The sequence below is a fragment of the Triturus cristatus genome, chromosome 12, assembly GCF_964204655.1.
Source record: "Triturus cristatus chromosome 12, aTriCri1.1, whole genome shotgun sequence".
Classification (NCBI taxonomy): domain Eukaryota; kingdom Metazoa; phylum Chordata; class Amphibia; order Caudata; family Salamandridae; genus Triturus; species Triturus cristatus.
Window position 1 is genome coordinate 817,100,484 of NC_140595.1, and position 13,355 is coordinate 817,113,838.

Below are 13,355 nucleotides of genomic sequence, written 5' to 3' on the forward strand. Positions count from 1 at the left end.
CAGTATGGAATGAAACCCTCAAAATAACTCCGTGGCTCACTGACCACAACATGTACATGCTTTGCTTACCGTATGCCCACCTTAGCCCGTTCCCTGTAAGGACCCTCTCCCACCCTGCTGGCATCAATGTGGCCCTCGGGCACACCGCAGACCATACTTTGCGGCCCCTGGGAAAATGTTTGCTAATACCCATGCTCTATGAGCTGTGCAGTCAGAGAGTCGTGACAGACAGGAAAAGTTCAAGATGTCATGTGGTTGGTGTGGGTGAGGAATTCCATCTATCTGAGTGCAAAACCAGTTTCCCAACTTTGTCTGAAGACGGTAAAGCGCCAACGCTTCCTGGAGGTGCTCATTAGTTCGGAGAGCTCCCTGTGTGCACCTCCTGACTGGGCTAACAAGGGACCCAGTTACTGGCAGGTGGAGGTGAGAGTCAAGTCGGAAGACAGAGGACAGCGAGAGGGAAGGAAACAAGAGAGAGGTTGGTACATTACTCCTCACCTACAACACCAGTGCTGCAATTCCTATTAGTGCACCTCTATCCAGAGTTACAGCACCCCCTGTTATTCTAACACTAGCACAGTGCGGCCATACAGCTCTGCTACAGTGCCGAGGTCCTCGGCATGCTTTCCCAGTACTGGGGACTGCAAGCCCCTCTTAAAGCTCCGCCAACGTACCTTGTCCTGGCTTCAGTCTCAGTACTAGGAGCCATTGATTGCTCTGTCAGTACAGCTCAATCCTGACCTTCTGTTCTCCTGGCCATTCTTAGATTAGGAGCTTCACACAGCTCCGTCAAGTCACCTCAATTTTCACATGAAGATGTGGTCTTTTGGCTAAGTTGCCGACTTTGGAACCTGGGGTGCAGCATTCAAATGCCAGCCTCGACACAGGGCTAATCATCTGTGATTCTGGCCATCTCACACCTTCCCCCTATGCATAGATCTGGGTAGTATGTTGGAACAATGCATGCCTTTTCCACGAATATTGCTAGGCCACAAACTTTACAACAAATGCGTCTTTACCACGCTTTCCTTTACCACACATATCATTACAACCGCATACCTTAGGGAAAGGGCTGGCCTTTGGAATAGTATAATTTACAATTCCAGCTCCAGTCTGGGCAACAGTAGGGAAAGCGTTGGCCTTTAAAGTCTAATGCATGGTAAAGGAATGCGTGGTAAAGACTCATTTGTTGTAAAGTTTGTGACCTAACAATATTCGCATTTGTTGTAATGACTGTGTTGTAATGGCTGCGAGTAGTTTGCGCCATGTTGTAAATGCTGTTTCCTGTAAATCTCTTATACTTCATGTGCAAATTGTTATTTTATGTTGTGTTGTGTTATGAAGATTTATAGAGCGTATTATCCCCCGGGAGGGTATCCTGGCGTTGAGCAGGTTTGATTTCAGCCAAACCAAGGGCCTAGTGGGACTACTCGAAAGACAGGCCTGCAGCTCCTTGCAGATTTCAAGTGAGAAGAGGGCTCTTATGTTTATTGGCAGGTCATCAGTGCTTTTGGAGTAGTGTAGGAAAATACTTGACCACCAGATCTCATTTTATGTATGCGTAGGGTGTGGGACAAGCGGATGTATCTGGAAGGTTTGTGGGAGTGGATATTATTGTTAAGGTATGCTGGGCTAGGTTTATGTAGTGCCTTGAAAGTGCATGTCAGGAGTCTGAATTGTGCTTGTTTGTATATGGGGAGTCAGGGGAGCTTCTTCGGGGGTGGTGCAATGTAAGTGCGGCATGGGAGGTTGAGAGTGATTCTGGCTGCAGAGTTGTTAATGGTCTGCAGCCTTCTGGTGTGTGTTGTTTTGATCCCAATATAGAGGGTGGTCCCGCAGTCCAGCTTGCTTTTGACCAGGGCGTGTGTTACAGTTTTAGTGGTGCTGATTGGGAGACATTTGAAAATCTTCCTCAGCATCTTCAGAGTATGGACGCACGAGTCGCTGATGGTGTTGACTTGAGCAGTCATATCGATTTGCTGTTGATGAGGAACCCGAGGTTCTTGGAGTGGGTGGAGGGTGTGGGTCCCAGCTCTGTTGCTCCAAGGAAAAGTGATCTTCATGAATATTACGATTTGGGTCTTCTCGGTGTTCAGCTTTAGACAGTCGGTCTTCATCCAGTGAGTGGTATCAGTCACGCAGGCATTGATTGAACTTGAAGAAATGAAAGAATTAATTAATAAAATAAGCATTTATAGAGCGTACAGCTACCCTAAGGCATCCCAGCGCTATTTGCGGACGTGGACCTAGATAACACCTCTACTGAGCAGTAAGTTGGAACAGCCAGGTTTATTAGTTTCCTGAAAGACAGATGATTGGTTTCCTGTTGTATGGAGAGGGGGAGGGCGTTGCAGAGTTTAGCCACATTATAGGCAAAGGAACGGCCGCCGCTTCTTACCCTCTTTATTGGAACTGTTGCAAGCAACATGTGCATTGAGTGGAGGCTTCTGTTCGGGTGGTAACGGATGGTCATGGATTCATTGATTACCGGTCCCTTCCCCTGGAAGGGCTTCTGGGCAATACAGAGCACCTTGAATGTAATCCTTTCTGATATTGGCAGCCAGTGTAAATTCTTCAATGCAGGTTTGGCCGATCGCCTATAGGGGAGACCCAGAAGCAGACGCGCTGCACAATTCTGAGTAATCTGTACTCTGGTTATAGTGGCCTTAGGGGCTCCCAGATAAAGTGCATCTCCATAGTCCATTCACAAAAGAATGAGGGCCTGGACCATTATCCTTCTTGCCGGGAACGGAAGGAGGGGAAGCACTCTACGAAGCATCCTCATGATGCCATAGCATGTTGCAGACAGTTTGGCTGTTTGGTATCCGAGTACTGGGCGTCTTGTCCGTGAGGGAGGCAATGAGTTGGGTGTTGCTGGTGTAGGAGAGGATGGATGTTGTGAGATCGGATTATGCTGTTTGGAGGGATCATGTATGCATTGAACAAAGTCGGTCCGAGGAACGATCCTTGTGTAATTGTGCATTTCCATAGATGTTAACCCCCTTGGTGTGCACGGCTTTGTATGCTCCCAAACACCAGTAGAATAGACAGAGCTCCTTTGCCCCCTGCTAGGCTTGCCCTACATGAACACCAAACAGACATTAGTGTGACCCTACAGAGCTCTAACAAGGTAACCGAACGCGAACTTATCGCACTCGATGCTTTTCCTGTACTAAGATTCCTGCGCTTAGTTCCATTTTGTGCCTCAATCCTAACCTGCAATTTAGGAATTGGGGAAAATAATGCTGCCATCGCCCTCCTCCAAGCAGCAGGTGCATGAAGTTAAGGAGCTCCTGCTGTGAGCAAATGCGTTCATGCGCCCAGCCTTAATGCCTCATGGATATATGTCTTGCTGCTGGGGGTGGGCGTAACTCGCGTAATTCAGTGTAGGGTAATTTCGTGCCAATACCTGAGAATTCTAGGAGATTACGTTTAATTACGCAAGAAGAAAACTTCTGCATTTACAGCTATTTCCTAGTGGAAAAAATGCCTCCTCACATCCAAAATGTGCATGAGAATGCATTTTGTGCTTAGAAATATATCGCTAAATGCAACAGAACACGAAGAGCGAGTGTGAGTGGCTGGTCGCACTCGCTAAATGTTCTCTCATGGTAGGACTTTTACCCACTAAATAACTCATAATTAAGCGAGCTGGGGTAATTGTGTAATTGTTGCAAATTCAGAGTGAAAGAGTACCGTGGAATTATCAAAAGTAATCTGATTACTCTGGCGTAGTTGAAATTCCGCCCAGGCCTATTCGCTGCTGGAGTCTCAGGTGGGGGGGTATTGGGAAGGGTGGTATGAGGGTGGCATGCAGGAAGAGGACGGGCATCTGGTGAGAAGCTACCCTCATCTGACTGCGTGGTTGAGGCCAGACTCAGATGCAGACCCCTGCTTCCATTCTCCAGTGGCAGGCAACCACTGCAGGGGGGGGTTTGCACTGACCCAACCCGTCAATAAAATCTCCACCACCCAACACACCACACAGCAGGAGAGGAGGAGGGGGGCGTAGGGGGCGATTACAGGAAACAGGCTAAGAATAACTGGAGGGAGAGGCAAAGGAGAAAACTGGTGAGAGAGAACAAGGAAGAAGAGATGGATTAAAAACAACAAATGAGAGGCCCCGGGTGAAATTTTAATTATGCCGGAGCAATTGGAGTAATTACACATTACTCTTGTGACGTGAAATTAATAAAATGATTCAATTACACCTGCTTGGGTAATTAAGAGTAATTTGGAGCACCAACCCTACCGCAGGACCAGAGGAACAACAAGCTAAGAGAGAGCGAGCAGCTTCTGGCTACTGCTGCTAGTGTCCTGTAGCATTTAGTGCATCCTCAGAGCGAGCGGCTTCTGGCTACTGCTGCTAGTGTCCTGTAGCATTTAGTGCATCCTCAGAGCGAGCGGCTGCTGGCTACTGCTGCTAGTGTCCTGCGGCATTTAGTGCATCCTCGGGCCCATTTTGGATGCACAGGAGCATTTTGTTATAAGAAAATAGCGCCAAATGCTAAATTACGCGTCTCACACATTCATGCAAAATTATCAGTAATCGCGGTAATTACGCTAGAGAGAATTATGCCAGTTACGCAAACCCCTAAGGATGAGCAGGATGTGCTTCTGAGGGCGAGAAAGAGGAGGTATGGGAGGGAGAGAGAGAACAAAGACAGAAGGGGAGAGAGAGATAAAGCGAGAAAGAGAGTGATGAGAGAAAGTGAGCGGTAAAGAAAGAGAGAAAGAAGAGGGAGTCTGAGAAAGAAGAAAGAGAGGAGATAAGAAAAAGTGAGAAACAGACAAATCAGAGGAAGGAGATAGGAGAGAGAGAGAGGATGAGAGAGGAATCAAGAGAGAGAAGAGAGAATGGAAGAGATAAATCAGAAATAAGGAGAGGTGTGGCAAATTGAGCGAATGGGAGAGATAACTAGAGAAAAGGGTGAAAAAGAGAAGCAAAAGAGAGTGACGCAGAGAGGGAAATGAGTGGAAGCAGAGAGGGCAGAGGGACAGAAACAGAGAGAGGTAGCTATAGATAAGTGAGATTAAGAAAGATGATGCATGACAGACAGAGAGAGATATAAATACGAGATGCAAGGAGAGTGTAGAGAGAGGTAGAGATAGTGATATAGAGATACAAGACAGACAGAGAGAGAGATATAAATAAGAGAGGTAAGAGAGGTAGAGATAATGATAAAGAGATACAAGACAGACAGAGAGGGGTATAAATAAGAGAGGTGAGAGGGGTAGAAATAGTGATAAAGAGATACAAGACAGACAGAGAGAGATATAAATAAGAGGTGAGAGAGGTAGAGATAGTGATAAAGAGATACAAGAGAGAGATATAAATACGAGAGGCAAGGAGAGGGGAGAGAGATAGAGATAGTAATAAAGAGAGATACAAGACAGACAGAGAGAGATATAAATAAGAGAGGTGAGAGAGGTAGAGATAGTGATAAAGAGATACAAGAGAGAGATATAAATACGAGAGGCAAGGAGAGTGGAGAGTGATAGAGATAGTGATAAAGAGATACAAGACAGACGGAGAGAGATATAAATAAGAGAGGTAAGAGAGGTAGAGATAGTGATAAAGAGATACAAGACAGACGGAGAGAGATATAAATAAGAGGTGAGAGAAGTAGAGATAGTGATAAAGAGAGATACAAGACAGACAGAGAGAGATATAAATAAGAGAGGTAAGAGAGGTAGAGATAGTGATAAAGAGATACAAGACAGACAGAGAGAGATATAAATAAGAAGTGAGAGAGGTAGAGATAGTGATAAAGAGATACAAGACAGACAGAGAGAGATATAAATAAGAAGTGAGAGAGGTAGAGATAGTGATAAAGAGATACAAGACAGACAGAGAGAGATATAAATAGGAGGTGAGAGAGAAAGAGATAGTGATAAAGAGATACAAGAGAGAGATATAAATACGAGAGGCAAGGAGAGGGGAGAGAGATAGAGATAGTGATAAAGAGAGAGAGCAAGAAACCAATGATAGAAGGAAGGTAAAGCTATGAATTTGATAGAATCTGGGGCAGAGTTGTAGATATATCTGGAGTCGGAACGCCTCTCTGGAGGCCTCCTACCCCCACCCCATCCCCTCGCCCGTCAATCTTTCTTCTTCACTCTCTCCGTTCATTTTCTCTCTTTTTCGCTGACACTTTTTAAGACCGTCAGGCCTCTCATCCTCTTCCTGCGCTGGCAGCTCACGCGCTCTTTACTATCCCGATGGGTCACTCGGTTTGCTGTTGGATTTCTATCTTTGATGGTTTGAGATACAATTATCACCTCACTGTAGAATTATTATTATTTTCATCGGTCTCTGTTTGATAGTACATCCAGTTTTAAAAGTTTCTAGATGTAAAATTCATCTTAAGAATAGTTAAAGAAAAAGTAAGTTCGAGTGATGGGAAGAGAATAAGAGAGAGGAGTGTAAGAGTACACGGAGACAGAGAGTTATAACGCCAATCCTTTATTAACTTGAATCCCGTAGAGCATCGAGGAGCCCCAAAGAAAACGTCCTCGCGACCCGGTGCTCCGTCTTCTCCTGACCTCACAGCACTCCAGAGCTCGAAGAACCGCGAGACCGAGAACACCATGAACCCACCAAGAGGCACGAGCTCCCAACACAACACTCCCCCATCCCTACAGAGAAATATAACTATGAACAACCACACTACAAACGGGCTGCACTGAAACAAAAAGAACCTTCACATGTAGTTTTATAAGTAATGGTAAATAATGCCTAAGAAGACAAAACTAAAACATGTGATAGGACCACGTGAGTAATATAATCCTTTAAAACTCTTAGGAAAGAAACAAGACTTCGTTACATCTGACAGATGTGTGTAATATAATCTTCTAAACATTTGGGCTTGACAAACATCCTCCGGGCCCTGTTAACTTCCCCACTCTTAGTACTATTAGGTCCAATTCTCACACACTCCCCGTCTATACTACTTGAAGTGGCTTTCTGTCCAACTCTCACACTCTCCCCCTCCACACCACTAGAACCTGTGGATTCCTGCTCATCAGTGGTACCTAAAATGGGTCCCTCAAAAGAGGGTCCTGGAATACAGTTACTTCCTGAAGAGCTAACATCATCGATCCAATCATCCTTCAAAGGGCAAGTGCTCGCTTCCGGAACAGTCTTGGTATCTCCAGCTCCCACCCAGGTTTCCATGCCTTAAAACACAGCAATCCTGTTAGCGTGCCACACCTTCCCATCGTTGAGCACTGCAGAGTTGCACAATACCTTAACAACTCTGAGAGGAGCAGAAAACGTACTCTCCCCTTTGCGCATCAATCTCTCTTTTTGACCTTGACAATGTCCCCAACTTCTTGGTACCATGAGACTGGTCATATTTGTCCTTACACTTAGTTTGATTATTCACGAGAGAATCTCTAATATCTTTCTTGCCACTCCACGAAGGAATTTTAGAACTATTCAACCACCCCATGTTGTCTTTAGTGCGTGGGGATCTACCTCGCATCAACTCAAACGGAGAGTGACCCGTAGATTAGCAGCATGTGACCCTGTAAGCACAGACAGTCTTTCTTAGTTGTTCTACCCAATCCTTGTGGTTGCTAAACGCTAACTCAATAATACCTTTAATAACTCTATTAAAGCGCTCAACGCTGCCATTTCCCTCTGGATGATAGGGGGAAGTTGTCCTATGAATAATACCTGCTACCTTGATGAAGCATTTAAAAATTTCACTAATGAACTGTCTGCCATTGTCAGAAATTATGACCCTGGGCAATTCTTCACGACCAAAGACTTCAGACAAAGAAAATTAATAGTGTTTCAGAATCAGCCTTTTCCACAACTTTAATTTACAGCCACTTGGAGAAATGATCAATTGAGACAAAAATGTACTTTTGTGAACCATTACAGTCACTCACCGGATAAAAAATATCTATTGCCACTCTTTCCCAAGGCATGCTGGGAATAACCACAGGGTGCAATGGAGATTTGTGGGTAACTAAACTCTTATCAGAGTTGACGCACTGCACACACTCCCTGACGACTCTTTCCACATCCTTGTCGACGCCGGGCCACCAGTAAAATTGTTTGACCCTACACTTACTCTTACTGATACCGAGGTGACCCTCGTGACAAAGATTAATAACTTTGTCCCTGAAGATCAGAGGTGGAACCAACCTGCCACTCCTGAGTAGTGAGCCTTCGTCCACCAACAATTCATTTCTGACTTCCCAAAAAGGTAATAAATCACTACTTAAAAGAACTTTCTCAGGCCAGCCCATACGAACATAGTTGATAACTGACAACAAATTACCACCCTGAGACAAACCATTGGCCCATTCATCAGGGGAGATGCTGCACAATTCCTCACCGAAAATGGATGCCACAAGCCAATCATCCCAATCATTCTTTGTATCTTCCTCCACAGATAAGGGACACCTGCTGAGAAAGTCAAAAATTCTGTTGTGAACGCCAGGTACATACTTAATCTCGTAGACAATATCCAACAGCTGCATCGACATGTGAGAAATTCTAGGTGAAACATTACCAAGCCCCTTTGAAGTGAGGACCTTCGTGAGCGGTTTGTGGTCCGTTCTCACGGTAACACATGTGCCCCACACATACTGTCGGAAATACTTGAGTCCCCAAACACATCGAAGGGCTTCTCTCTCAATAACTGAGTACCTTTCCTCTGGGGGAGTAAGTGCCCTGGAAGCAAAAGCTACCACACATTCTTTGCCATCCTTCTGCACCTGGGATAGGACCGCACCTAGGCCTTTGTCACTGGCATCAGTGGTGATGAAACTCCTAGAACTAGGTTTAAATCCATTAAGAGCAGGGGCTGTGGAAATATCTTTCTTGATGAGTTGGCACTCTTCAGTCCACTAAACTGTGCACCCCATTTTTAACAATTGCCTGATGCAAAACATCTTGCATGAAAAATGGTGAACAAATTTTGAATAAAACTCAGCCAGACCCAAAAAAGATCTGACCTCATCTTTGTTTTGCAGAAGGAGGGCCTCCTTGATAGCATCCCCTAATTCAGACTTTGGACAAATACCTACTGAGCTGATTCCATGCCCCAAGTATGAAAGACTCTTCCTCCCAAACTTGCGCTTAGATTTATCTGCAGTCAACCCATTCCATTCCAAGGTTTGAAGTACCTTCACTAAAGTACTGTTGTGTTCATCTTTATTTGACCCCATGACTTGAATGTCGTCTTGAAAGAAGACTATTTTCTTCATGTCCTTAAAAATGAAATGCATGGTACATTGAAACATAGAGGCGGCAGATGCCAAACCAAACAGGACTCGCTTCATTTGGAAAATGCCCACAGGGTTCACAAAAGCAGTAAGGTGTCTGCAACTCTTATGTAAGGATACCTTATGGTACGCAGATGTGAAGTCTATAGTTGAGAACCATTGCATGTTACTAGTGACAGATAGCAATTCTGATATTCTGGGAGAAGGGAACACATCAACAAAAATATTCTTATTAAGCTCCTAAAAGTCCACACATTGGCCCTACGTGCGACAACAAGAGGAGTGACCCAGTCTGAAGATTTAATGCCTTCAATAAGATCATTGTCCACCAATTTCTGAGTTTCAGTAATCACCTCTTCTTTCACACTCAAAGGGATGTTCCTTACTTTATGGATCCAGGGACATTCATTCTCTTTAGGCACAACTTTGTGTAAAAAGTCCCTTGAGTTCACCCACACTCCCAGAGAATACTCCGGGGAACTTAGAAACAACTTCTACACACATATGCATATCCTCTTTGCCATCACTCAAACTGAGCACAGGATCAAGGCTGTTCGGATCAAATAAGACACCACTTTCCTCTTGATCCCACCACCCCAAGACACACGGGCCAGAGGCTGACACATAAAGTTTTACACTCTGCATATCTACCCTTAAACTCAAAAGGAAGTTTGCGACATTTCCTTAAGACTGCAACGTAATCTTCAACCTTCTTATCAACCCCTTGTTTGCGGTGGTAGAAGTAAAAGTGATGTACAGCTTTGCATGCAGTGGGCAGAAAATAAGTAGGCCTGGGCAAAAAATTTGTTCCGTTCGCGGAAATTGCGATAATTTGACATTTCGCGTTCCGCGGAGAGCGCGAAAATGTCAAAATTTCCGCTTTCCGCAGCTTGGCGATAATTTGTTTCTTGCTCGCGCTGTAAAATAATACATTCTCGCGCACGCGCGATCGCCTTACCTGAATCCCTGCGTTTGCCGACAAGTTTTCTTGATCCGGTCGCGTTCTCCATGAGATGTTGGATTGTTTTTAGCCATTTGCGCTGTCTCGCGACAGTTCGCGCCTGCAGTGACGTCATGCCTCGCGCGATCACGTCTTTCTTCTCGCGATCATGCACCGCGAGACAACTCAAAACAAGATGGCCGCGCCCGCGAGCAACCACATGGGTAAGTTGGCGACCCGCAACCATGAAGAAAATCTCACGAACATGCGGGAAAAAAAATTGTGCATCTTCGCGATATTTCCGCTTGTTTGCGATAATTTTAAACATTTTCGTGATAATTTGCGAAAGTGGATTTCGCAAATTTCGCCCACCCCTAAAAATAAGCATCTAAATCCTCAATAGCATGTGTAAAAACATCACCATCATCACCTGATCTGGGTTTCTTATCAATGCGATTATAAACCCTTAAACCTCCCGGGCCCAAGCAGTGTAAGAGAATTTAGTTTTAGATAATTCTTTGCTTTCAAAAGTGTCAATGTAATTTATTAAATAATCTTTCCATTCTTCGCATCTCAAACTGCTAATTTCGCCATCCTTCACCATAAAGGGTTGAGGAGCCGGGAGATTCATAGTAGCCATATTGAATAGATGCTAATCAACAATTGCAAAAATAGGATTGCGCCAAAGTAATGGAAAATGTAGAAAGAAAACACACCTGACCACAAAATTTGAACAGAAAGTACCTTTGATGGTTCGCTGAAAATCTTTAGGTATTTCAAGCATGTAAGAAGCAATTAACAAGCGTGCGTGTCAGTGTTGAAGAATGTAAAGTGCCAACTTATGTGACACGCGGGCGTGCGTGTCACCGTAACTGAGGCAAAGATGGGCGGAGCTTTACCCTTATGTAACAAGCGAGGTGAGCGTATCACCGTAGCCGAGGCAAATGAAAACAGTTGAGCCACTCTGGAGCTCTGAAGCAACTGTACCAAATAGAAATGACATGCCATGTGTGCGTGTCACCGTCACTGGTGTGGGATGGCACTCAGCTCGTTACTTCAGAGAAGTCTAGCAGTCCTCAAGATGGCCGCCACATTTCCACGTTAGCAACGTAACGTGTATAACGTGCATGAGGCCGTAAAACACAAGGTTGAGCATTCGAGTCAGCAAGGGAGTAAAAGACATCACAGAGGAGGGCTCGTGGGGAAGACGTCTCTTGCACCACCAAGCCCCTCACAGCCACAAACGGTCAACTGTCATTGAAAATCAAGCAGACAAGGTGGTAAATCGATAAAATGTTATGAACAACAGTTGAATGTCCGGCATGTTGTACGTTCTGCTGAATGCTTTCTGTGGCTAATCCTCATGCAGACACAGGTATGTACACCCAAATAATGACAAAAGTAAAGTGGTCCGATAAATTAAGTGGGTCCGACAGGATTCAAGTCGCTCGTCACCATTGTTAAGATGTACAGTACACGGAGACAGAGAGTTGTATCTCCAATTCTTTATTAACTTGAATCTCCGTACAGCTTCAAGGGGCCCCAAAGAAAACCTCCTCACGACCCGGTGCTCTGTCTTTTCCTGACCTCACTGCACTCCAGAGCTTGAAGAACCTCGAGATCAAGAACACGACGAGCTCACCAAAAGGCACGAGCTCACAACACAACAAGGGGCCGACAGGGCAGAGAAGAAAGAGGACGAGTCATCCTATAATTCTGGGCAAATCGCTTAACCTCCACATGCCTAAAAACTAAAATAAATCTGACTTTCTGTAATGTAACCACTAATGTAATGTGGTGGCCATGTAAAGCGCTCTAATGATCTTGAGTACAGCTCGCGCTATATACAACTGCAAAAAAGAGAGAAAGTCAAAGATAAAAAATGGGAGAGACAGATGGAAAGAGAAGGAGACGAAGAAGTTAGGAGTAGAGAGAGAGAGAAGTAGAGGAGGGTAAAGAGATGTAGAAGGTTAGAAGGAAAAGCATAAGAAGGGAAGAAAAGGAGTAGGAAAAGTGCAGGGTTGTGTAGGGAGACAAGTAGTCGAGCAGTCAAGGCATAAATTGAGGAAGAAATACCAATAGAGAGATAGAGGAAGGAATGTAGGGGGAAATGTAGGGAGTGAGACTTAAATGAGAGGAGGGAGGGACTAACCCTAGGCAATGGACTCTATAACGTTCCTCTGACATAGCAGAGTGAGCTACTAAAATGCACCCACAAATGCTTTGATAAAGCAACTTTACATTCTAAAAGGCATATAACCAATTCACAAAAGTAAACTTTGTAATTGATAAATATCAGGCAATGAGAGAGGTGATGATTTTGGGGTCCTCTCTAACCTAGGGGAAGACCAAGTAGATGCCTTGAACACAAAGAGCATATCACACTGAACGATTCAGTGGTGGTCACATCCTCTTAGGACCACCCCAAGCACAGTTATGGTCAAAAATACAATCCCATCCATAGGCCCTGCAAAGCATTATGGGACGAGATAAGCAGTGGGCAGTGAATATTATAGTGTACAATATCAAAATAATTCTACAAAGAGCTGCAGTTCAACTAGTGGTTACTAGGTGTCCCTCACAAGTCAAATGCAAAAGCATTGAAATGATTAAATCAAGCTGCAGTTCAACTAGTCGTTGCTAGGTGTCCCTCTAGTCAAATGCTTTTGCATTTGACTCATAAGGGACACCCAGGAATGACTAGTGGAACTGCAGCTTCATGAAAGGGTTTCAATGGGACACCTAGTAACGACTAGTGGAACTGCAGCTTGATGTAATAATTTCGATGCTTTTGCATTTGACACGGATCCCAGGCTAATTGAGGTGCTTTTAAGTCGGTATTGTGCCACCGTCAGAGGGGGGCAAAAGATTACAAGCCTGTGTGGGATTTGGAATGGGAAGAGGGAATATGTGGTAACATTCAAGGAGGACCCTGACGGAGTACGTGGGTTGGCACATCCACCACAGACATCCACCCTGGGAGCCAATAAGGGGTTTTTGGTTTACTCAGAGCAAACCCTTTTTTGCAGACTCTGCCTGCAATTTGGCCACTCCAAGGAAGAAGGCTCAGGGCTCATTTGCAGGAACTGCGGGTGGCAGATCATAAGGCCCAAGACTGTGTTGCTCCAAAGAAATACAATCTCTGTCGTAGTGAGGAGCACCTCTTTAAAAT

The 13,355-nt window shown here is 44.8% G+C and overlaps 1 protein-coding gene across 1 annotated transcript in view; it reads left to right on the forward strand.

Moving 5' to 3' along the window:
• Positions 1-350: 350 nt before the first annotated feature.
• The window catches only part of LOC146782970 (uncharacterized), a 145,642-nt gene continuing 132,637 nt past the window's right edge, over positions 351-13,355 (forward strand). Inside the window, exon 1 of the mRNA XM_085638102.1 lies at positions 351-478. The gene's annotated coding sequence lies outside the window, so the exon portion shown is untranslated. The remainder of the gene's footprint in view (positions 479-13,355) is intronic.